Source organism: Mytilus galloprovincialis, chromosome 2 (genome assembly GCF_965363235.1).
Source record: "Mytilus galloprovincialis chromosome 2, xbMytGall1.hap1.1, whole genome shotgun sequence".
In the NCBI taxonomy this organism is placed as follows: Eukaryota; Metazoa; Mollusca; class Bivalvia; order Mytilida; family Mytilidae; genus Mytilus; species Mytilus galloprovincialis.
Window position 1 is genome coordinate 16165711 of NC_134839.1, and position 27836 is coordinate 16193546.

The following is a 27836-nucleotide window of genomic DNA, read 5'->3' on the forward strand; positions in this document are numbered from 1 at the left end:
TAACTCAAAATGATTCGTGGCGAAGAAATTCTACGCGTCAGTGAACACTCTTACGACAAAAAGAAAGATCACAAAGGTACAAAACAACAATACCGTAGACCGCCTGTAAACACTCAAAATAACAATAAACAAGATAAAAGAAGACAAGATACCTATCATCATGATCATCAGTCAAAATGTGGAAATTGTGGAACAACGCATGGAAACAACAGATGTCCAGTAAAAGGCACAACATGTAAATACTGCAAAAAGCCTGATCATTGGTTAAAAGTTTGTAGAAAGAGACTTAGAAAAATCAACATGATTCAAGAAGTAGATCAGAACAGTTGTGATAGTCAAGATAGTGGAGATGAATTATTATACATATCAACGGTAAAAACTGAGACTTGGCGAAACTCAGAAGATAGATGGATTGTAGACGTTCACATCGGTGACAAGGCACTTCCGGTCAGAATTGACACCGGTGCAAAGTGTAGTATAATTTCCAAGAAATCACTCAATAAATTAGAATTAAAGAGTAAAATGTTTGAAATTACCGATTCAAAGAAAATTCTGAAATCGTACACAGGACACAAGATTCAACAGATCGGTAAAATAAGACTTCCGGTTATATTCAAGGATCGTGAAATTTATGAAACTTTTGAAATTGTCGATATGGAACAGGACAATATTATCAGTGGCGACTTTGCAGAGAGTTTGAATCTCGTGAAAAGAATAGACACAATTGACACTATAGAGGAAATTGCTAAGCCAAATGAATTGTCACATGACTTTCCAGAACTGATAAAAACATCTGGAACATTACCAGGTGAATATCGACTCACAGTAGCTGAAAATGCAAAGGGTGAAGTGCATGCACCGAGACGAATTCCTGCCGCTATTAAGGAAAAAGCGATAACTGAACTTAGAAACATGGAAGAAAACGGTTACATAACAAAAGTTGAAGAACCGACAGAGTGGGTCAGTTCCATGGTAGTCGCACTTAGAAAGGACAAAGTCAGAATTTGTATCGACCCGAAAGATCTGAACGAAGTGATTCAACGTGAAAACTATCCGTTAAAGACAATTGAAGACGTAATACCGTTGATACCAGATGCTAAAGTATTTTCGGTACTAGATGCTAAGTCTGGATTCCTACAAATTAAACTAGAAGAACCGTCTTCATATTTGACAACTTTCAATACTCCGATTGGCCGATATAGATGGTTACGCTTACCTTTCGGAATCAAGTCCGCACCAGAAATATACCAGCGTATTATGGATCAGATGCTCGAAGGCATTATAGGAGCTACCGCTATTATAGATGACATTCTTATTGCAGGCCGAAACATGGAAGAACATGACAAAATTCTGAAACAAGTGGTTGAACGTGCTACTAAACATAACTTACGTTTAAATTTTGATAAATGCTTTGTGAGAAAAGCTAAAGTTGCGTACATGGGCCATGTTATCACCGACAAAGGACTCCTACCGGATCCTGCTAAAATCCAGGCTGTAGTCGAAATGCCTGCTCCACAAAACAAGGAAGGTGTTCGTAGATTCTTAGGACTTGTTCAGTACCTTTCAAAGTTTATACCAAATCTCAGTCAAGTGGATGCTCCGTTGAGGACACTATTGAAATTTGATGTTTTATTCATATGGGAATACGAACAGGAAAAGAGCTTTCATGAATTGAAGCGTTTGTGAAGTACAACGCCAGTTCTTGCATTTTTCGATGTTAAGAAACCTGTTGAAATCAAGTGTGATGCTAGTCAAGAAGGGCTAGGCGCCGTTTTAATGCAAGAAGGCCGTGTTATTGCTTATGCATCTCGTTCCTTATCTGAGTCTGAAAAACGTTATGCACAGATTGAGAAGGAGATGCTCTCCATAGTGTTCAGTACGAAGAAGTTTCATTGTTATATTTTTGGGAAGAAAACTATCATACATAACGACCATAAACCGCTAGAACAAATTTTTAAAAAGCCATTATTAGCAGCACCGCTTCGTATACAGAAAATGATGTTAAAATTACAATGGTACGACATTCAAGTGTGTTATCGGAAAGGAAAAGACATGAAAATATCCGACGCTTTATCGAGAGCATTTTTGTCCGTAGAAAACAATACTGAAGAAGGAGATATCGTCCAGGACATGATTTGCATGATATCAGTCAGCAAGGACAAATATTCCGAAATACAGGATGCAACGAAATCCGAATTGTTTGAACTTAATGAAATAATTCTTAAAGGATGGCCAGATCTTAAAGTCGAAACTCCGTTTGAAGTCCGAGAGTACTGGGATTCTCGTGATCAGTTATCTGTTCTTGATGGAATTATTTACAAGGGACTTAAAATTGTGATTCCGCTCAGTTTGCGTGACAACATGTTAAAACTCATACACAAATCTCATCTTGGCATGACAAAATGCAAGAAACGTGCTCGAGAAGTAATGTACTGGCCACGTATGAATACAGAAGTTGAGCGATATATTGAAAATTGTGCGCTTTGCGCGTCATATCAAAATCAGCAGCCAGCTGAACCGCTTAAACCTACTCCGACCCCGGATCTACCGTATATGTTAGTTGGATGTGACTTGTTTGACTTTCAGAGTAAAGCTTACATAAAATTGAGAATGGATATGGGGAATGTGTCAAAGAGACAACAACCCGACCAAATAAAAAACAACAGCAGAGGGTCACCAACAGGTCTTCAATGTAGCGAGAAATTCCCGCACCCGGAGGCGTCTTACTTACCGTGGATTATTATTCTAAGTACATTGATGTGTTACCGTTGAATTCAACCAATACTACAGCTATAGTTGAAGCGCTAAAATCCATATTTGCAACACATGGAATACCAACTACATTACGTTCAGATAATGGACCACAGTTTAGTTCGTCCGAGTTTAAGAAGTTCAGTAATGAACTCGGAATTGACCACCAAACATCGAGTCCACATTTTCAAAGTGCAAATGGTGAAGCCGAAAGATCAATACAAACCGTTAAAAATCTCTGGAGAAAATCTGATGACAAACATTTGAGCCTATTAGATTACCGTACTACACCATTAGAAGGAATTGACTTGTCGCCTTCCCAACTTCTAATGGGTAGACGACCGAGAAATACTCTGCCTACGTCAAAAGAAGTGTTGAAGCCTAATATGAACAACTCAATGAATGTAAAAAGACACTTTGACCGCGAGAAAGAAAAGCAAAAGTTTTATTATGACAAACGCAGAGGAGTGAAAGAATTACCAACAATAAATGATAAATGTGCCGTGCGTATGACACCTTTACCCGGCTCGAAGGAATGGAAACCAGGAACTACTGTCAAGCACAGCGACAAACCGAGATCTTATATTGTGCAAAGGTCCGATTCAGAAAACAATCGCTTGTACAGGAGAAATCGTAAACACTTGCGTACTTCTACCGAAACAGCCTCCAAGGACATTAACCGTGAGACAACAAGTGACAATTTCGAATTAGACAATCTACCTAATAGAATCGAGACCGCCCCGAAAGAAGCAAATGACAATAAGCTAGATGTAAGTAAAGAACGCGACGAGGAAGTGATGCGCTCAGATGTGACAATGACTAAATCAGGAAGGCTTGTCAAGAAACCAGAGAAGCTTGATTTGTAAAATTTTGTGAATTAGACTTTTAAGTTTTCTCATATTAGCGTAGAACTTTATGAGCGAGTTTCATTTTTTTTTTTTAGTTTTCATTAGAATAGACTTTAAAGTTGCTAGTTCCGAAATCCGAAATTTTCATATATTGACAATTCAATTTAATTCAATTTGTGAGTGCGATTAGAGACTTTTAAAATTCTTCAATTAGTTTCATTTGCGAGAGAAAGAGAGATGTAATATCAATCAATTGTTATCATGTAGTTTGCTGTTATCATGTAGTTAATACTTATGCATAGGTGACTTCGTTACCTTCCCCATCCTTGTAACTGCCCTTATTAAAAATAAAACGTGCAACTCAACTGTGGTTGTTATTACAGGGTATGATTACAAATGAGACAACTTTTATCAAAAGACGAACAAATAAAGATGTATACCCCAATAAAACATCGTATGCCTAATGGCATTCAACAATGAACAAATCACATCCAATATAGTAAGTTATAAGAGACCCCTTTACTTGCACTCACTACTAAATGTAAACCAATAAAAAGCGAGAAAAACAGCGTTTCCGGTTTCTAGAAAAAAAAGCAATAAACAAATATAACACGCATAATTCAAAGCTGCCGATTTCGGATCTTGATCTATATAATGAGGCGCTGTTCAAGTCGCCGTGAGCGCTCTATCCCCTCAAGAGCAATGGTGTAATAGTACAACTTGTTTAGTTAAATTAAAATTCTGTTTAATATTAGATCGCCCATGTTAAGAGTTGTGTACATATATTTGAGGTGTTCAGAAACAGCAAAGATAATTGTTATCATTATAGAGAAGACTTTTTCACTATACAAATTTCTATTTAGTTGAGCACTCTTAAATAATTGTTAAAAGTTTGGCAAAAACAGATCCTCTCCTAAGAAACATTTTAACAAGAGAAACGTTTTAAATAGCTCTGATTTCTTATGTTAGCATGCTACAATAAATATAGATTACATGAATGTTTGTTGGGCGATATTCATGCATTGGTTTTATACATTTTAGTCATTTTGTTGGAAGATTTGTTATTTTCATCTAAAAAACTTAAAAAGTTTACATCAGATTTAACTTGATCACTGTCTCTAATCATCGTCGAGACGGGCTGTTGAAGGCCTCTTTTTTAAAATATAATTACCGATGGAAGGAGAAAGACTTTTTGTGTAACCTGCCTTTGTGTTAAATTTTTTATTATTGATCAAGTCGAAAATGCTATCTAAAACACATACCACTCATGCAAAAAGAGGTGTCAGACAATTTTTTTTATCATACTGCTTTAATTACATTAAAGATGTCTGTTTCCGTTTTTTCCGTTAAATACCAATTCCTCAGAGCAATTGGTACTTTGCGGAACGGAACGGAACGGAAAAATAAATTAAAAAGTTTACACCAGATTCAACTTGATCACTGTCTCTAATCATCGTCGGAACGGGCTGTTGAAGGCCTCTTTTTAAAATATAATTACCGATGGAAGGAGAAAGACTTTTTGTGTAACCTGCCTTTGTGTTAAATTTTTTATTATTGATCAAGTCGAAAATGCTATCTAAAACACATACCACTCATGCAAAAAGAGGTGTCAGACAATTTTTTTTTATCATACTGTTTTAATTACATTAAAGATGTCTGTTTCCGTTTTTTCCGTTAAATACCAATTCCTCAGAGCAATTGGTACTTTGCGGAACGGAACGGAACGGAAAAATAAATTAAAAAGTTTACATCAGATTCAACTGGATCACTGTCTCTAATCATCGTCGGAACGGGCTGTTGAAGGCCCCTTTTTTAAAATATAATTACCGATGGAAGGAGAAAGACTTTTTGTGTAACCTGCCTTTGTGTTAAATTTTTTATTATTGATCAAGTCGATAATGCTATCTAAAACACATACCACTCATGCAAAAGGAGGTGTCAGACAATTTTTTTTTATCATACTGCTTTAATTACATTAAAGATGTCTGTTTCCGTTTTTTCCGTTAAATACCAATTCCTCAGAGCAATTTGTACTTTGCGGAACGGAACGGAACGGAAAAATAAATTAAAAAGTTTACATCAGATTCAACTTGATCACTGTCTCTAATCATCGTCGGAACGGGCTGTTGAAGGCCTCTTTTTTAAAATATAATTACCGATGGAAGGAGAAAGACTTTTTGTGTAACCTGCCTTTGTGTTAAATTTTTTATTATTGATCAAGTCGAAAATGCTATCTAAAACACATACCACTCATGCAAAAAGAGGTGTCAGACAATTTTTTTTATCATACTGCTTTAATTACATTAAAGATGTCTGTTTCCGTTTTTTCCGTTAAATACCAATTCCTCAGAGCAATTGGTACTTTGCGGAACGGAACGGAACGGAAAAATAAATTAAAAAGTTTACATCAGATTCAACTTGATCACTGTCTCTAATCATCGTCGGAACGGGCTGTTGAAGGCCCCTTTTTTAAAATATAATTACCGATGGAAGGAGAAAGACTTTTTGTGTAACCTGCCTTTGTGTTAAATTTTTTATTATTGATCAAGTCGATAATGCTATCTAAAACACATACCACTCATGCAAAAAGAGGTGTCAGACAATTTTTTTTTATCATACTGCTTTAATTACATTAAAGATGTCTGTTTCCGTTTTTTCCGTTAAATACCAATTCCTCAGAGCAATTGGTACTTTGCGGAACGGAACGGAACGGAAAAATAAATTAAAAAGTTAACATCAGATTCAACTTGATCCACCAACTGTCTCTAATCATCGTCGGAACGGGCTGTTGAAGGCCCCTTTTTTAAAATATAATTACCGATGGAAGGAGAAAGACTTTTTGTGTAACCTGCCTTTGTGTTAATTTCTTTATTATTGATCAAGTCGATAATGCTATCTAAAACACATACCACTCATGCAAAAGGAGGTGTCAGACAATTTTTTTTATCATACTGCTTTAATTACATTAAAGATGTCTGTTTCCGTTTTTTCCGTTAAATACCAATTCCTCAGAGCAATTGGTACTTTGCGGAACGGAACGGAACGGAAAAATAAATTAAAAAGTTAACATCAGATTCAACTTGATCCACCAACTGTCTCTAATCATCGACGGAACGGGCTGTTGAAGGCCCCTTTTTTAAAATATAATTACCGATGGAAGGAGAAAGACTTTTTGTGTAACCTGCCTTTGTGTTAATTTTTTTATTATTGATCAAGTCGATAATGCTATCTAAAACACATACCACTCATGCAAAAGGAGGTGTCAGACAATTTTTTTTTATCATACTGCTTTAATTACATTAAAGATGTCTGTTTCCGTTTTTTCCGTTAAATACCAATTCCTCAGAGCAATTGGTACTTTGCGGAACGGAACGGAACGGAAAAATAAATTAAAAAGTTTACATCAGATTCGACTTGATCACTGTCTCTAATCATCGTCGGAACGGGCTGTTGAAGGCCTCTTTTTTAAAATATAATTACCGATGGAAGGAGAAAGACTTTTTGTGTAACCTGCCTTTGTGTTAAATTTTTTATTATTGATCAAGTCGAAAATGCTATCTAAAACACATACCACTCATGCAAAAAGAGGTGTCAGACAATTTTTTTTTATCATACTGCTTTAATTACATTAAAGATGTCTGTTTCCGTTTTTTCCGTTAAATACCAATTCCTCAGAGCAATTGGTACTTTGCGGAACGGAACGGAACGGAAAAATAAATTAAAAAGTTTACATCAGATTCAACTTGATCACTGTCTCTAATCATCGTCGGAACGGGCTGTTGAAGGCCCCTTTTTTAAAATATAATTACCGATGGAAGGAGAAAGACTTTTTGTGTAACCTGCCTTTGTGTTAAATTTTTTATTATTGATCAAGTCGATAATGCTATCTAAAACACATACCACTCATGCAAAAAGAGGTGTCAGACAATTTTTTTTTATCATACTGCTTTAATTACATTAAAGATGTTTGTTTCCGTTTTTTCCGTTAAATACCAATTCCTCAGAGCAATTGGTACTTTGCGGAACGGAACGGAACGGAAAAATAAATTAAAAAGTTTACATCAGATTCAACTTGATCACTGTCTCTAATCATCGTCGGAACGGGCTGTTGAAGGCCTCTTTTTTAAAATATAATTACCGATGGAAGGAGAAAGACTTTTTGTGTAACCTGCCTTTGTGTTAAATTTTTTATTATTGATCAAGTCGAAAATGCTATCTAAAACACATACCACTCATGCAAAAAGAGGTGTCAGACAATTTTTTTTTATCATACTGCTTTAATTACATTAAAGATGTCTGTTTCCGTTTTTTCCGTTAAATACCAATTCCTCAGAGCAATTGGTACTTTGCGGAACGGAACGGAACGGAACGGAACGGAACGGAAAAATAAATTAAAAAGTTTAAATCAGATTCATTTTGATCACTGTCTCTAATCAAGGACGACGTGAGGTCAGTCTAGATATCATACTGCATGACTTGCAAATGCGTTAATTTCATGATAATTTATCAGGACAATCCGACATATTCATCTACAGAATATTTTCCGATGTTATACATTATTACACATTTCACCTGTGAAGATGAGATTAAGTATACATTTGTGTTATTTGTATATGGAAAACCGTAAAACACAGAAATTTTAAAGTTTGTTTTGTTTTAAAGATTTTTCGAAATTTTGATAAATGCCCCCTTTGGATACCTTAAATGAAATTCCTTTCCGTTCCGTTCCGTTCCGTAAAGTACCAATAGCCAGCCAAACCGTGACCTCCTGTAACTGCAGTTTAATTTTTACGCTAATTGCCTGCAATAGAGAGTTGTATCATTTGCAGATAAGTGTTTTTGCTGGAAATAAAACCACAAAAAAAAAACGTCGTAATAAGGTTTACGTGACTGTTTCAAGTACAGAATAATTATAACAGTTTTGTTTAACTCGTTTCGCCAGGTAATAACGTTTTATGTTGTCATTTGAATTACCTTCCTCTTATTGAATGTATCTCGATATATATTACTAGTTTTCACCTATAAGATAATGACATTTGTATTACAGTGCTTTGAGTAGTATTGTTTGTGTGTTGGTCTTTTTCCTTTTTCAGCCATTGCGTTGTCAGTTTATTTTCGTCTTTTGAGTTTCACTGTCCCTCTGGTATCTTTCGCATATCTTTAACAAGTGAGACTTTACTCTTAGTTTTTAATTTGGCCATAGATGAAATCCTACTGGAAAGAAAATATCCCTAATTCCACTCATACTTATACAATGATTACATACCAGGTTAGTAATTCAGGTCCTTCGGAGCATCAATTGTTTATTTACCGTACACTCAGATAGAAACGTGTTATCTAATGTTAGTTCGAATACATTTTCCATCAACTGATTTTGAAGGTTCAATTCGATTCAGAAAACACAATAAAAGTTGAACATATGACAAGGGCGTCGAAAAATTAGTATATTTAGTTTAATTAAATTAAGTTTTTAATAACTAAATGCTACAAATTTAAAAGCACACTGTGTTATTATCTGCACAGTCTTTCAAATGGCAGGGGTAAATTTCCACATGCCAATTTATATTTCGGAGTTTTAAAATCACGAAAACTACACATAGATTATATGATGTTGGAAATATTTTATCATGCTAGGCTAGTGGGATGAACATCCAATCAAGGCAATTGTTAATAGTTTTGATCTAAAATCTTGAATCATATATAAGTGGGGTTTTTTTTATGTTAAAACGATATTAATTTGTCAAATTTTAATAACATCACCAATGCAGTTCCTATAATTTGATAAGTTACAGTTATGTGTTTTAGTTCCGTCCCTTAACGGGGACATAACCAACAGGGAAAAGGAAGACATTAAGAAAACGATTTCTCCATTATCCTCAAATATTTTATATTACGTAATCAATCCAGTCTTCCGTTTGCGACAAAAAGAAGAGATAATCGACAAAGGAATAAAATAAACTGTTGAAATTGGTTTGAAATAGCAACATATAAAAAAAAATGCATTTGCCTTTGGTGAAGATTTTTTTCGAATATTTAAAGGGCTAAATGCAAACATGGATTTTATTATGTCTCATTTAAACACTTTTAAATCCACTTGCACTCAGTTGTAAAGGGACGTACGGCCGTGGGATGACATATACTTAAGTTTCTTACATTGTACGTTATTTTGTCTGTGACTCTTTGCTTATTTTATAAAGTTTATATAATTCATACGGAAATTCAAAAGAAAAAAGAAAAGTGTACATGGTTCGATTTTTAAAGATTTTATATAATCTTGTTTTCGGAAAAAAAGGTATAAGTCAATTATATTTTTTTATCAATTGTAGCAGTTTAACATACCACAGTGGTATGAAAGATTTTATAACACACTTTTCGTAACTATACTCATTTGATGTACATTGGCCTTAATAGTCGAGATTAACATATACATATTTCGTGTTCGCTTGTGCTAGGTTTTCAAATCGCAAAAAAAAGATTGTTTTTCTTCCTGGAGTATTTGCGTCCAATTTAGTATGCATGATCTATATTATACGATGCTTGTTTATATTAATATGTACACAAAGGACACACATTACGTCTGTCCATTACCTTGTCGAGACATAATCGTCAGGGGTGCATTTAAATAGCTTTATCTTTATAATATGGCATCAATACCTACACATCATATACGAAATATGTGTTAATTATATTTGATTATATGATTCCCTGAATGTAATCCAGGTATAGTTACAGACATGGAACACTACTGAGGACAGGGATCCCAGCAGATGTTAATGGTTATACTCTTCCAAAAAACGTAACATTAAACAGGTTGCTGTCTACTATTTATTAAGTTTTATGGGGAAATTATGAATCTTTTTCTGATAAACCCAATATCAGGTTGCAGTTTGACATGTGCGGAATTTCAACTGGTATGAATGAAATTCAGTTACACTTGGTTTTACAATGTATTGACGAGAGGAAAACTCAGCAACAATAACGTCACACTTTCTATTGCACCAGATGCGCATTTTTACTTACCACTTTCTCATCAGTGCTGACCAAGGGGAATTTATTTAAAAGTACAATGCCTTATACAAACGTTGAAGAACGGACAAGATTTCAGATCTTATCTAAATTTTTAGAAATCTTTTGTCGTAATTCTTAAATAAACAAAATTTTATTCTGTAACAGCAATTTACTCTGATATTTATTCGTTCAATCTTTCCCAAGATTCATTTTAACATATAAAGTGAAATAAATGTCCAGAGATTTGGATACAAGGTCTTCCATTAACATGAAAATTTCACCTATATGTGTGCCATGCAATATACTTCTCTGGTTTAATTTTATGAAATTTTATCTCTTTGCAAGTAATTATGCTTCCGGAATGAAGTTTAAAAATCATGAAAACTACACATAGAAAATATGTGTGTTAGAAACACTTTATCATGCTAGTGGGATGAACATTATATCAAAGCAATTGTTAATATGTTGATCTAGAATTTAATCGACAAACAAATAAAATCAACTGTTGAATGTTTTGAAATAAAAATAAATTCAAAAACTGCATTTGCTTTTGGTCAAGGTTAAAAGGTCAAAAGTATGGATTTCATTTTGATTTCATTAGCGCAATTTTAAAGCCACTCCCATTCAGTTGTACGGGAAATAATTCCAGATTCCCGAACAAGAGTACAAATATATTAAGGCACAGTACTAAGCAATAATAAAAGTCGAATTCCCTCGATATTCGATTTGCTTGATTTTGAGATTGTGACACGGGATAACTGCTGTACCTAAATTTTGACTATTTTACCTGTTGTATCTTTTTTGTTCATGCATCGTTGTAGATGTGATGGAATATGATGCGACTGTCATACAAGTGAGAGGTTTAGCGCTATAAAACGAGGTTCAATCCACTATTTTCTACATTTGAAAATGTCTGTACCAAGTCTGGAATATGACAGTTGTTGTCCCTTCGTTTGATGTGTTTTATCTTTTGATTTTGCCATTTGATAAGGGACTTTCCATTTTGAATTTTCCTCGGAATTCAGTATTTTTGTGATTTTACTTTTTTCTATGGATATTCAATATGTTTAAATAGGCCGGTGAATTCCAAACTTTTTAAAATAATTTATCAATTAAAATATTTTGTTTTGTTTCTTTCAGTTTTAAACGTTTTCCCAATCTCTCACATATATTGGACGTAGCTATATGTTTAATATTATGTAATAATTGTATTATCAACCTCTATACAGGTAATTTATTTAAGTTTTGCACACAATATAATTTTTTTTCTTTGAATGTCCCTAGCGGGGCTCCGTATAATGGGACAGAAGATTGACTATTTCAAATATTGTGGTAAAATGTGGCATACAAATTAAGCACGTTAAACTTGAATCTAAGAATTAAAACAAAAATGCTAAAATGTTTTAATAAATGAATATCATCCTCGAATACGTTTAATATTTGTGTAGAACGTATCTAAAGTTTAGGAAAACATGTGTCAACATTATATTTAAACCCGCTTTCTCCCATCAAATAAAATTCCATTTTAGTGTTCTCAATCAATCATAGTTAAATTTATACTGGCCGTACGGTGACATATACTTATGTTTCTAACATTGTTCGTTATTTTGTCTCTGTTGATGAGTTGTTTCATTGGTAGAAATTGATGTTTTTGCTGTAAAACAAATACCCCAAATTAACGAAATGAAGGTGGCGTCGTTGCGTTTTTAAAAAAAACGAAACGACGTTTTACACTACACACGCAATATATCAACTTCACAAACGAAGTCGGTGACTCTGTGCTTATTTTATAAAATTCATATAATTTAAACGGAAATATAAAAGAAAAGTGTATATGGTTTGATGTTTAAAGATTTTATATTATATTGTTTTAGAAAATAAAAGAGATAAAACCATTATATTTTTTCTATTAATTGTAGCAGTTTAACATACCACAGTGGTATGCAAGATCTTATAAAACATTTGTAACTATACTCATTTACTGAACATTGATCTTAATTGTTGATATTAACATCTATATATTTCGTGTTTGCTTGTTCTAGGTGTTGATGGAATCTTTTTCGATCCGGTGTATTTGCATCCAATGTAGTATGCATGATCTATATTATACCCCATGCGGTTCTTGTTTATAAAATATGTACACAAAGGACATACATTAAGTCTGACCATAACCTAGTCGAGACATAATTGTCAGGGGTACATTCAAATAGCTTTATCTTTATAATATGACATCAATACCTACATCATATACGAAATATGTGTTAATTATATTTGATTATATGATTCTCTGAATGTAATCCAGGTATAGTTACAGACATGGAACACTACTGAGGACAGGGATGCCAGCAGAGGTTAATGGTTATACTCTTCCAAAAAACGTAACATTAAACAGGTTGCTGTCTACTATTTATTAAGTTTTATAGAGAAATTATGAATCTTCTGCTGATAAACCCAATATCAGGTTACAGTTTGACATGTGCGGAATTTCAACTGGTATGAATGAAATTCAGTTACACTTGGTTTTACAGTGTATTGACGAGAGGAAAACTCAGCAACAATAACGTTACACTTTATTTGCATCATATACGCATTTTTACTTACCAACTTCTCATCAGGACTGACCAAGGGGAATTTATTTAAAAGTACAAAGCCTTATACAAACGTTGAAGAACGGACAAGATTTCAGATCTTATCTAAATTTTTAGAAATCTTTTGTCGTAATTCTTAAATAAACAAAATTTTATTCTGTAACAATATTTTAACTCTGATATGTATCCGGTCAATCATGTCCCCAGATGCATTGAAACATGTAAAAAGACATAAATGCACAGAGATTTGGATACAAGGTCTTCCATATTTGTGTCATGCAATACTTATCTGGTTGAATTTTATGAAATTTTATCTTTTCGCCGGTAATTATGTTTCCGGAATAACCTTAGATGTAGCATCAGTTTCATACTGAAGAGAAATTTATTTCATCATAAAAATCTGTTTGTCAGGAATTATTTATGGCTTTTGTTTAACACTGAAAAAATTGCCCAATAATGACATCAAATGGAAATAAGATAATGAATAATTCATTCAAACATGAATGTTTGGAAGACTTTTAATTTTTTATATACATTTATGTGTCTTTCACCAATGTTGATTGCTTTGAGCAGACAAAAGTGACATAAATCTTGACAAAAGGAAAATCAAATTTATACAACGATATCTTTCGTATAAGCAGATTGTGACGTTTGTTGAATACTCAGGATGTGAATTTTCCTACTGATGGCACCACTTCAATGTCGCCTTAAAAATGTCTTTACATCTAATTATTGATAATTTCAGTCCCTTAAAGAGACGTATGGTAAACAGCGACATTATTATGTTTTTGCAAACCAACAACATAATGCTTGAGCATATAGTTCATGATTTTTGAATGAAGAGTAAATATTCCAATGTAACTATCAAACCTGGCTTCACACATCGTTTTTTTTTTTTCATTTGGAAATGCATGAACTAAGAGAAGAATATGACAAATGTTTTAAGTGTTTGAGCTTTTCATTTGGCTATTTATTTTGAATTTTCCTTGGGGTTCAGTATTTTTGTTAATTAACTTTCATAAATTCTAGACTTTAGGTCATTTGCAAAGAGGATACACATTTACTTCAATAAATTACTCATTGTCTGAACTTTATTTATTATTATTCTTTTTCTTTTTGATATTCCTATGATAATGTCTGTGATAAATCATGTCAGTGCCAAAGAGCTAACAAAGTGACAGTTGATACCACTGAGATTGCTAAAATCAACACTGTTGTGTTATCATTTACAAATGATTAAACACTTTGACTTTTATAATCAAATACCATGTTTGAAAAACTAACATGTTATTGTTATAATTTTGAAAAGTTTTCTCTTGTGTATTGTTTTATATATTATGTTGTATATCAAAAGCAAGACACTTTTTGTTAAGTATTTGAAATATGTGGCATTTGTAGTTTGAATTACAATTATTTCATATTTTTTAGATACTTTGAAACTGATCCAACAGAATACCATTATTGTTGTTTGTCTTTAACAACAATAATGTGCTAGCTACAGAATTATTCACAACTGTCAATGATACCTGTTGGCCAAGAGTTGCGTCATTCTGTAAATTGTCTACTTTTTTTAAAGAATATATAAATGTAAAACATGCAATGAATTTTGTTATCAAATAAGGATATATATAATATACACGAGTTCGTTAATAACTATCATCTGATTGACCACAATTTATTTTTTCCTGCAATAGGGGATCATAATTGTTTTTTTTTATAAAAATCATACCCTCCCCCTTTAAGTTAAGTTATCGTTCACTAAGTGAGATCAAACGTTCAGGTACAAATTTAAAACTTAATTGGCAATCGATCATTTTGTCTAAAACCAGGAAGAACAAATGAGAGAAACATCCATCAGAGACTATGACAGAAGGATGTATAAACAATTATCGTCTTTCCCTGTGCCTATATCACCCTGCTCTGTTGCTCCGTAATTCTCGTATCGAGGCTTCAAAACGAGGCCAGGCATTATCAGCGACGTCCCAATGTGAGAGGAGAAGTTATCAGCGACGTCACAATGCGAGAGGAGACGTTATCAAGCTTGCATTCGTCAAGCGTAAAACTGTCTTAGGAAGAATGAAAAAAAAACAGTAATAGAACGATAAAAAAGATAATCGGATTTTCTTCTTATAGATCATAGTACAGTCTTTAACAATGAGCAAAACCGATATCATAAGCCAAAAGAAATGTCCCCCTACACATATCATTGTATCATGAGCAATTGTATTGAAAGTATCCATATAATTCAGTCAAATTCAAAAAGTTGAAACTTACCATTTGCAGAATATAATTCCAGTGAATCATTGTCCTGTTGTATTTCAATACTGACTGTTATAACATTCTGAAAATGAAAATGCAAAGATGTCATTATTCGGGCGGTAAATACTTTTGACTTTTGATAATTGTCTATGTGTATAATACTATCTTTTATATCATGTTTATGTCGTCTGACAGCAAAAATTTATCAAAGGTACCCGGATTATAATTTTATATGCCAGACGCGCGTTTCATCCACATGAGACTCATCAGTGACGATCAGATCAAAATAGTTATAAAGCTAAACAAGTACATCTTTGAAGAGCATCGAGGACCCAAAAGTCCAAACAATTGTGCCAAATACGACTAAGGTTATCTATTCCTGGGATAAAAAAATCCTTAGCTTTTCGAACAATATAATTTTTTGTAAACAGAAAATTTACAAACATGACCACATAAATGATATTCATGTCAACACCGAAGTGCTGACCACTGGGCTCCATGTACAAGTTATCTGTCTTTCATCATTTTGATCATACCAGTTAATATAGCACTTTTGTCATACCAGTAGTTATCAAAGGTACCAGGATGATAATTTGATACGGCAGACACGCGTGTCTTTTACATAAGACTCATCAGTGACACTCAGATCAAAATAGTTATAAAGTCAAACAAGTACAAAGTTGAAGAGCAAAGCTCTAAATCAATGGATTTGCGTCGTCTTCGGCGACTTCAAACTTTGTTAATTATTATTTATTTTTTTCAATTTTAAATTGCATATATATAAATTAAATAGATGTTGTATGGGTGCAACTATGAGACAACTATTCATCCAGTCACAATGTATGAAAAGTTACCAATTATTGGTCAAAGAACGGCTTTTAAAATATAACAAACGAGAAACGACAAACACTAATCACATAACCAATATACGACAACCACTGAACAACAGCTTTCAGACTTTAATTAAAGTACAGGTGCATAAATATGCAACGGGTTTAAACGTTTCAACAGGCGCCAACCTTATGGCTAATTCGACCATGAACCAATTAAAACAAAAACAAGTAAATAAACATTGAACGGATAAGCTTGGGTTAAAATGGCATTAAAATAAAACAAAGTACAAGTAGGAGATTTACCTTCTGTATATGTTTCCCTACTTTATTGACAATTTACGTTTCAATAGTGTTTTCCCAGTGACGCATTATTATATCTGAAATATTATGTTGAGTTTTTAATTAATTAATATTTTAGTACGTTAAACGAGACCGAATGACTAATATATTATAAGATAAATATCACCATTCGGCAATAAAAAGAGCATTGAACGAATGAAAAGAACAACTGAATTCAAGGACTAAAACACACTAATTACGAACAATATTACTAGTACTAAACCATCATAAATCTTATGATGTAAATATTCGTTTGGACATTTATTGTGTTATAGGAACACAGACAGCAACTTCGGAAATAGTTACAGGCCATTCTAACCGACATCATGGACAGGCACATGAAAACAGAAACGGAATATCAGGTCATAGTTTTCAACAATTAGGAGGTTCTACCACATCTGCATGTATTATATGCATTTTTCACTCCAGAGGATATACATAATATGGAATTTTAGACTTTATACCATAATGAATATATTTGGTGTATTTACTGTCTTCCGATCGGTTAAGAGTTTTACTTTTATTTTTAATGTTTTCAATTTTTATGGCGACACGCCCACTCTGACGTTGTGTATTCATACGTTAACATGTGTGTACGTTGTTACTGTTAATATCAATAAAAATAAAAAGTTCTTTGATTCTTATTTTTGAAAAAAAAAATATTTATAATGAATGGCAATAGTTTATTTTGATTTTATTGAACCATGAAATTAATTATTGCCATTTATTAAACATCACACTAAAGTATTTCTAACAAACCATAATACCTATATTGTATATAATGTCATCATATTTAACAATAAAAGGTCTGTTATACTGCTAAAAGTTTTGTTTGCATATTTCAAGCAAGGTGTTTAAACGATATATTGTATTTTATGATAAATTTAGTAGATAATATACTCTTCTAGATAATGGTGTTAATTCATAAATCTCAAATTCGGAGGTTTGCTTTGCTTTGAGACGTTTTATCTGTGAATAGTTTTTACCTCTTTTCATATAGAATATACAAGCATTTTATTTTTCATATGAAAAAAAATAACAAATAACTTGCTGTCCAGAAACGCACCAACGGCAGTTAAATACTGAAATACACGAATTTAAACATTCAATACGATGTGAGGACGGAAAATGTACAAAAAATTTAAATCCATTTTAATGTTTTTGGTTAACTTCTTCCTTGTTTTTCTAATGAGTAATTTATTTATTGCCTTTGCATCTCGCATATTACAGTAAAATTCTTGAATTTATTGTGTATTGTATTGGTTTCCATCTCAAATATCACAAACAACGTCTTATTACAGGCTTTACAATCGTGTGAGTTACAACCGAATCCTTAAAAGTGCAGAAACATTAGCCTGTTTTCCCGTAAATGCATATCAAAACAACTTTTTAAAATATTTTTAGTGAAAGGAAAGGCGAATACAAGTCAAGAATAGGACGTTAAATATTCAATGTACTTCTAGATAATCTAGTGAAACCATTGTGTCAATAGAGTTAAATATCTCCTGCAATAATAACATTTGTCAAATTGATTGTCAAATTCAGTATCAGATCAAATGTAAGAAAACATGAGTTCAATTGGTTTGTTCCAACATGGTAGAGTTCAATTGGTTCTTCAAACCATTATTTCATACTTTAAAGAAAATGATTATTAACTTTGAAAATCTGGTAATACATGATAGTAATTGTTGGAATGCTTCGGCAGTTAGACAAGATATGAAACTGTTACTGTTATTTTTGAACAGGGTTATTTATGAAAGTGGAAATCAATTCAATGCAGATACGTGAATTGTAAATAATTTTTAAGGGGACAAATAACAAAGCTTAAACTATGACAACTGTCAGCACTATATAAACCGTTTCTGAGAGTTAAATCGTTAAACAGTTAGCTAAGTTATCCGTCATCCCTCCAATATGCAGTGTCCAGAATGTTGATTGTAAATAAAGGCAACAAAGGTGAAAAGCTGGTCAACAGTAAACCATTTAATTCTGATTGTTCTTTCACAGAATATGTGTGTTCTTTATAGTTCCTCAGCTGTGTCGAATTAAAATGCCTTTGATACTCTCGTCAGATGTGCGAATATGTTTGTTTATGATTAAGTATTAGGATGAAGATTTTGTGATTATTGTATTAAAATGATTATCTTGCTATTTTCCGTCTAGATTGAGTCTTTGTGGAGTAATTTTTGCCACAAACTTGTTGCTTTGTATTGAAATATATTCAATGCAGGTTTTTTCCGTCGGTAAGAAAGCACAAGTGTCGTACTCGAAGTTAGTTCATGATATGCCTGACGTATGACATCTTCAGGAAATTTCCTTCTTAATAACGCTTGTGAGTTGATGACCTTCATGATAATATTGTTGATATGTCAATTTCATGATACCGCTGATGAGAGTAGTACTCCAATAGGAATGTCTTTGACCGCATCAAGTTCATGTTAGTTCATATTATCATTATTATGAATTTCTATTTCGGTTTTTCTTTTCTATTTACCTTTTCATAAACACTTATAGCGTGATGTAGCAATTAATTTCTTTGATGTATTTCACTCAACCGAAATTGTAACACAATAGGTTACACATCTACTAGGTTTATATGTAATATTAAAAAAAAACACAATAAGACAAATATAAAGGCATCAGTAGTATACCCTATTTAATAGTCATAAATCGATTAAGCGAAAACAAATCCGGGTTACAAACCAAAACAGAGGGACCACATCAACTATAAGAGGAAAACAATGGAACAGAAACACTGACCTGCAAAAAGTAAAATCACATAAATACTGAACTCCGAGGAAAATTCAAAACGGAAAGTCCCTAATGAACTGGCAAAATCAAATGATAAAACACATCAAACGAATGGACAACAACTGTCATATTCCTGACAAAACAACGCCAATTTACATAGAAACGGTCTATTGGATAACAAACAATATTTGTAATAAAAGATATTCAGTGATCAAATAAAACCAAAGCAAACATTTCTATCCCAAAATATACACTAAGATAAAAATTAAAAAAAAACAAGATGCGATGCAGTTACCTTCATGTCATTTAAGGTTCTCCATAAATAATATTTAAATCCTGGAATCTATGATGGTTGTTTTCTTCCGTGTATTCCATGTAATACTATTTGGATTACACCATTTAAATGTACGTTGTGTTTGAATTGAAATAATTATTTTTATTAGCTTGAAGTCCAGTGACATTTATGTTTTATGGTATTCAGGGCCAAAAACATAATAATAAATCAATTTTTGGTTATCTGATCATTCAAAGGAACTACATTTGTAGACCTTTGCAAAAATACCCCTTGCTAAATGAACATATCATTTGACAAATGATAAAGAGGGCTGAACAAAACATACCCAGAATTGTCAAAAAATGTTATTAAAAAAAAACACAATCAATTAATTTCAAAATTCGACAACATGAATCTTATTATTTGAATGTAGATGCCCCTAGAAATATTGTTCATCCAGTCTGCACAATTATTTTTCTAACAGCACGCACCAAAACAATTATACTCTTAAAAACGGTCTTCCCAAAATTGATTTCTAGATTTCTTGAAACAGTTCTCTACTTCGGTGTCAATGCAGTCCAATTATGGCATAATTTTTTAATAATTCAATAGTAAAATTAAATTCCCTTCAATGAACTAAAAACAATCATATTCTATGGGTAATCTCAAATGCTTTATTTCAAGATGAAAGCGAATTAAATTACCTTGAATCGTCTTAACCTGTTTTATGGCAATTCAATTAAAAAAAAGTTATATCACAAACAAAATGAAATAAAGATTAGACGGATTACATATTCAATACTGACAAGGTTCCAAATCTTGATAAACATGGAATTGGCAGCAGTTCAACGTCTGGAAGATATGTTACAGATTAAAAAAATAGTTTCTAAGCATGCAGTTCGACAATAAAATATATTGATTTTATTTAATTGCTAAATGAAAAAACCTCATAATTAAAAAAACAAATCAATGTGTCGAAAATTTACAGTTGATCAAATGAAAAAATAAATCCTCTTTAGGTCATTTGTTGAAATAAGGTAAAACAATTTATACTGTCTACAAGAGAACGTAATTACATAAGTAGAATGCGTTTGCTTTTTACTTTGCACCGACCACATACACGGAGGATGCTGGTATATTGATTACAGATTCCAGTTTGTTTTATTTTAAACTACTATGAAAGGGATTAATAAGAGTACAATCGACTGATTCACAATCAAATTTGAAATTGAAACCATGATTATTTACTGTGATCAGCTGTGTTTTTCTTAGATTTCGCATTTGTTGCTAATGGTATCAAAATTAGGGCAGGTGAACACAATTTGAATTTCTGATTTACGATGAATCACGGTATATAAAACAGCTAACTGATAACAAGGTTTTTTGATAGCAGTTCCTTAAATAGCGAATATAACATTATCATTCTGACTGGGATTGAGAGTTGGCACTCATACCACATATTCTTTTATCTATTTATAATAATCTCATTTTTTGGAGTTTTTAATATATTATATTAAATATAATCTTTTTTGCTGTGTTTTTACGTAAAAAGTCAAGGTTTTTCCTAACTTTCCTTTATATCTCTGAAATATAACATTAAATTGTTATTTTAGAAACCTACTCATAGTCAATTTAGAGAATAATAATAATTTTGATTTCCTAGTTTCTCTTCAGCACAAAAATATGTACAAAATGTAATACCAGTACTCGTTTACCAGCAATCTTATGAGATGTCTTTGATCAAAGCTCAGAGCTATAGACTAACAACAGAATATCTGGAAAAGGGTTGTAAACAATGCATTTCAAAATTTGAACTGGTAATGTCAAATACAGCCCAAAAATGAAAATACTGTATAGATTATTGAGGGCAATATGATTATTTTTTTAACGAATTGCCAATACAACTTCGACTGATCATCGGAATTTTATGAGAGAATTTTTTTTTAAAATAAACAGGAAACGTTTTCACATCATTTCCAAATAATTTATACTCTTATTCAAAATATTCTTTCCTTTAAATGATTTAACAAACAGCTGTGTGCAGTGTTGATTTGAAAATTTTCATATTTGAATTAATTTCTATGAAATTTCTTTGAAAGCATATATTTCAAATCGGTTTTAGTGGAGACCTCTTTTAAAACAAATTAGAATATATGTTCCAATGGGAGATAACTCATAAACTTATTAGATATTTTGTAATGAACTTCGCTGCCTTGGACTCATTTATGAGATGAAATATTAATGACCATTAATTTCTTTATTTTCAGAACCTGTCTCAAATTGATTTCTTGCTGCCTTGTGTAAAGTGAATCTATAAAGAAAGGTATTGGTCACGTTAACGAACAAATCGTGTATAATTATTGTATTGTTTTAGTTTTCCCCAAAAGACTTATTTAAGTGCAACAAAGGTTAAGTACTTAATAATTGATTTTTTTCCTTTTATGTTAAATTAAAGCTATTAAAGCTATTTGCAGTTGGAAAAATACTTAAATGTATTTTGAAAAATGTAAATATAGTAACCTGGATTATTAAAATGTCATTAAACTATTTGCTGAAAGCAATGTCGTACATAGGGATGTTTTATAAAGTTCCTGTCTAGACTGCTGGTGTTAACTTTAAAGCATGATGCAAAAGGTTCGTTGTCTGACGCTGATTAGCTCACTAAACCACACTTCTTAGAGGGTCGAAATATAAAGGCAACAGTAGTATACCGCTGTTCTAAATTCATAAATCGATTGAGAAAAAAAACAAATCCGGGTTACAAACTAAAACTGAAGGAAACGCATCAAATATAAGAGAACTACGACACAACAGAAACACAACATTAAAATATAACACACACCCAGAAACTAACTATAATATAACAATGGCCATTTTCCTGACTTGGCACAGGACATTTTAAAAAATGGTGGGTTGAACCCGGTTGTTAAGATGACAACATTATATGGCAGGACTACAATACAAATAAATGGGAGAAAGTGACTTGTTTTAATAAAAACAATATCTAACGTTTAACTCTGCAGAACAAATTCACAGTAGCAGTTAAGTTTTCTCTCTTCCTGCAAATAAATGATTTTTGTTAAAATAGTTCAAAATGAACTTGAATATTGGTTTTGCATTATTTGTAACACACTCTAAATTCTTCCATAAGGTACAATTCATCATTGTCTAACTAATTCCCTCTAGGGACAAAGCATAACACAGGAAACATCTTGTGTAAAATAGTCATTCGCGCGCAATCAATTATATGCACTTTAATTCATTTACATAAGTGAAAATAAATGCATTACTGCAATAGTTAAAGGCATCTGCAACAACGATTGTATATCATCTCTTACTTGCAGTAATTCTATATATATTATCTGTAACAAAATCATAGCTGATATATATTATTTCTCTTGTATAGTACATTGTTAGAGGATCTATACTCATCGAACGATTACTTCATTCGATATTTGAAATTGGTTATAGAAGCCAACTTTTGAGATGTGTTTCTTTGTATAATGATTTCTTGATATTGTTTATAATAAAGCAGTCAAATTATTTTGTATTTATTTATGTTTTAGATTTTTCTGCAGTATAAGTTTCTATATGAAAAGTAACCTTGAAAATATTCTATTATTATTTTAACTTATTCTTAATAATACTTATTTTTGAATATATCAAAGTTAGTATTTCGATCAAGATTTCGTAGTTTACTGAACATGAAAATGGAATAGTGTGATCTTGAATTCGTTCTGAGGACACGGAATATGTGTTCTGAGGACACATATTTTTGATAACATTAATGCACACTGACGAAATGAGGTCCAGTAGATAATTAACAATGAACGATAGTTGTTAATTTTTGTGTCTCTTGTAGATGATTGTCTCACTGGCAATCATACCGCATCTTCCATTTTATAATTTGATAGATAAATAAAAATCCTAGTATGATACTTGAACGCCGTGACCTCATCCGAATTTAACAGCTGTAATACATGTAGCTGTAAACGGGTCTTTAATGAAAGCTTAAGACGTAAACATTTTAAGGGAATGTTTTATAATTTTTTACATACTTCATGATAATGAACTACCGATTTGGAGAGTAACATGCATGTTTTAAAGTTATGATGCCAGTTTTGGTTAACAACGATTGATTTTAATTCTTAATGAGCAGTTAATTTGATAACGATTTTGCTTTCCAAGAAAATTCACTGTAATTGACACAAAATTGCGAGAAATCAACTGCTGAGACGCATTGAAATAAGAAGATGAACGATGTGTGAAGGAACAACACTCTTTATCTTTCCATTTGAAGTATAACATTAGTCATGACTTTTTTTTTTAGTTTTGTTCAATCGTTCTATTGTTTGTTTAACAGCTCAGTTCCAGGAATTAAACATTTCCTGATGTTTGTTTAATGGAAATGGCCTGTATCATTTTATTTCAGATTTTAAAACAGACTTCAAAAAATATTATCGATTTCATTCCATCATTGCATTAAATATTGAAAGAAATCTAAAGATGACGCTGATCATTTGTTTATCCGAAATTGTCTCACATTGTCAAGTTGATGTGGCATATTTCAGTTAAATCCCAGGAATCAAAACACATTTAATATTTGAAAGCATAACAAAAGAGGCCAACATTGTAAGTCAAAATTTTATAAGGTTATATATGTCTCGAGTACTAAGACAATCTGTAGCGTAGTATATTTAGAGTCGAAAGCCTTTCAAGCAACTGCATGTTCCATATGCATGTAAATCATCAATCACTCGATGTTATGTTGGTGTGTTGATTGATAGATGAAAAATAAATCCCAGTCAAGGTCATATCTGAAATCAAACTAATGTACACCGTAAAATTAATTTTCGTAAGCGATTTATTCACTATTCACACGACTATCGCAAGGATGAAACAATAATCGCGTATATTTCGCTGCAATCTTTTCAACTGGATCTTCTCTTTAACAAGACACAGAGCACGCTTGTGTTTCCTATCATGTATTCCTTGGTAGAGGATAAATGCTTACACCAGAAAACTTTTGAAACAGGATATCACGTGGTGAAGTTGAAGACATCCCTTACAGTGTTTTACGGACGCCAACAAGTGTTGGGTTATCGATATGGGGTAATTTAGTGACGGATATGTTCAAAGGGTCGTAATCACAATACATTGTTCTCTATCTTGATTTTAACATCACCAAATGATTTGAAGTTTCCATGAGTAACCAGACGAGTCTCACTATTGAATCAGAATTTGCTTTTTTTTTTCTTGTCCCCAGTTTCTGGGTTGGTTCGAGTTACTTTATCATTAGTTGTGTTTCTTTATTTTATACTGCAGATGAGTGTAACTATTTGGTTTGTCCGTTTAACAACTGACCACACCATATTATAGAGGAGGAAAGATAAGGTCATACACACAAAAAACAATAACAAACACTTCGCCTTAGTATGCCTCTTCAGTTTCAAGCCGTTAGTTTAATAACGATACTGTATCCCTTGTTGTAAACATATATGTGTTCCTCCTAAAAGAACGTCCTATTGCAATTTTTATATAAACATTACACTCATATCTGTTTCTACTGTTATTCTGTTGGAAAACTTATTTCATTAAATTTCTTCCATTTGGAACTGATGTTACAAAGGAACTTCTATTGCATGACATTATGTTACATTTATTCCTAGAAGAACAATGTTGATAGATATAAAGTTTTAATACTCAATTTTACTATTGTCACGACCAGGAAGCAACATGAAAAAAAATGTAGATGAAAAACGAGATAATTAAAGGTCATTGTACGCTATAATAGGTGTATTGACCATTACGACACGAATGACCCAAATTGATGAAAATAACATTATTCTGAAAAAAAAGGTCATTAAGAACAATCATAGACCAGATATGTTACACACCAATAAACACCTTACAAAATTTAACCTAATTTCTATTAGTAAACTGGGAAATCACAAATAACAAATAAACGAAGGGCATGGGTACCACTATTTGTGATCGACATTATGAGGTAGGGATATCATACTCATTTTCATGGACCAAGTAATGTCTTCTATCACCAACGAAGTATAGAATATTAAGGAATATTCAAACCAGATTAAGGTGAATACTGGCTGATGTTAAAGTATACTAATAATTATCAAAGTATTCTTTCAGTTTAGTTTCTTCGTTTTCCTTCTCTCCTGTGTTGTTAATATGTTTCTTACGCTGAATCCAAACCTTTACGTTTTCTCAAAGGTATCAGTAGTATTTGTCTTCAACTTCATTTTGAAATCGGCTCTCCATAGACAAAAGTTGCAGTGCTCCTTGAACATCTGAGTATTAACCAAGTTGATACCTTCATGTTGTTGTTTTGATCTGGTAGATGGTTTTGCTACCATTACAAAGAGTGTCTAGTGTATTACTTGGGAGATAGCAACTGTACACAAGTCGATACCTAGACACACTCTGTAAGTGGCTCAAATGATAACAACCTTCAAAGTGATACATACACTAGATTTTCACTCAATTAAAACTGTAATGGAATCTGATCCCTGGGTTGATGACATGAATTGTAATTTTCAATAACATTATGTGCACTGAATCCAATAATAATTGCATCAATGTCTCTCCTTTTTACTGATAAACTAAGCAAGCGATGCATTAGTAGTATAGCGTATTCATTTCAACGTTTGGAACTTTTAACAGCTCGAACAGAGATCCATTTGAATTATATGTGACCATCAAACAAATTGTACCAGATTTAGATCTAAGTATAATGTACAAAAAATGTACGCTGTAGACATTTTGCATACTTTTTCGTTCAGTGGAATCATTCTATTAAAATCGTTTTGTGGCATTTTAAAACTCAACTTACTAAAAGGCGTTTGTGTTTTCAACACCACCCCAGTTCAAAACTGAATAATTAACACTAAGAAAATGTGAGTAACATTTAAATGCAAGATTTTCGTTTATATCATATGTTTCAGTCAAACAATAAAGTGGATTTAAAAGCGATAGGGATTGAACTTGGTTTGTAATGTCTACTTTTGACATATAATTTCACATTAGTCTTTCAAGACCTCGTTGCACATTCTACTTAAAACATAACATAAAATCCTTTTTGGAATACCCTTTATCTCATTGCTTTCATTGATAAATCTAACTCAAGTTTGGATTTATACGTAGACAAAAGGGCGTTATGTCCTCTCTCCAATTTCCTTGCTGAATCCCTGCACGATTGGATTTTGTATTAAACACAAGCGATGTCCTTATAAATTCATTTTTGCAGTTACGTATCCGTGAAATAAGAATTCTTTGCAGATGCATTCAGAATTTTTTCATAAAGTGCACATCAACACTGAAATGGTAATTTCCAGTGGGTAGCATATGTATAATCTTAATTTTAGAACATATCAAGGTTTAGGGGAAAATACAGAAACCTTTTATAGATATATGTATGTGTAACGTATTCATTACAAAACATATAAAGCATTAAAAGTTTACCAATAAATTAGAAAAAAAATAACTTATCCAACAAGATATAGGTACACAAAGGTACTATATTTACCCTTATCTGAAACAATAGTGTAAAATCATAACATGTAGGTATAGCGTAACTGAACAACGTGAGCACACGATTTTAAACAATTTAATTAATAAGTCAAGGTACCAGCATTAATTGAATGGATTTTATGTAAACTATTTACTCGGATTGTATTAACCATATGTTTGTGATCCTCGTTGTGGTAGTAAATGTGTGTGTAGGGAGGTCTGTTATACTTAATCACCAGTACATAAAGCAACGTATCATATTTCTCCTACATAAACTAGTTTTGAATGTTTTTCACTCGTTTTCTGTTAACCTATTAGTTCTTTATGTGTCACTCAATGCTGTAGTTTTAACCATTAAATTGGTTTATTCCTACTTAAAATAAAATCAATTTAGAACAACAGATTATACTGAAGTTGGTATCTAGCACGATCAAATTGTAAATTGATAACATCAAAGTAATAAACTCATTGTAAAATGGTCGTGTTAAGAATAAATAATATTAAACTATATAAACAAAAAATACTAAAATTTACAAATAATTCAAAAAGACTAAAACCAGATTGCTAATGACGTTTTACGTTAAATAAACGTTAAGATGGACTAATTGATGTTTTACCGTAGGACCACTATGATATTTAGATATGTTTCAATTGA

General features: G+C 32.2%; 1 protein-coding gene across 1 annotated transcript in view; it reads right to left on the bottom strand.

Annotated features, from left to right (window-relative positions):
* The window catches only part of LOC143062999 (FMRFamide receptor-like), a 125983-nt gene that overhangs the window by 44182 nt on the left and 53965 nt on the right, over nucleotides 1–27836 (bottom strand). The window contains exon 3 of the mRNA XM_076234877.1: nucleotides 15470–15536. The gene's annotated coding sequence lies outside the window, so the exon portion shown is untranslated. The remainder of the gene's footprint in view (nucleotides 1–15469; nucleotides 15537–27836) is intronic.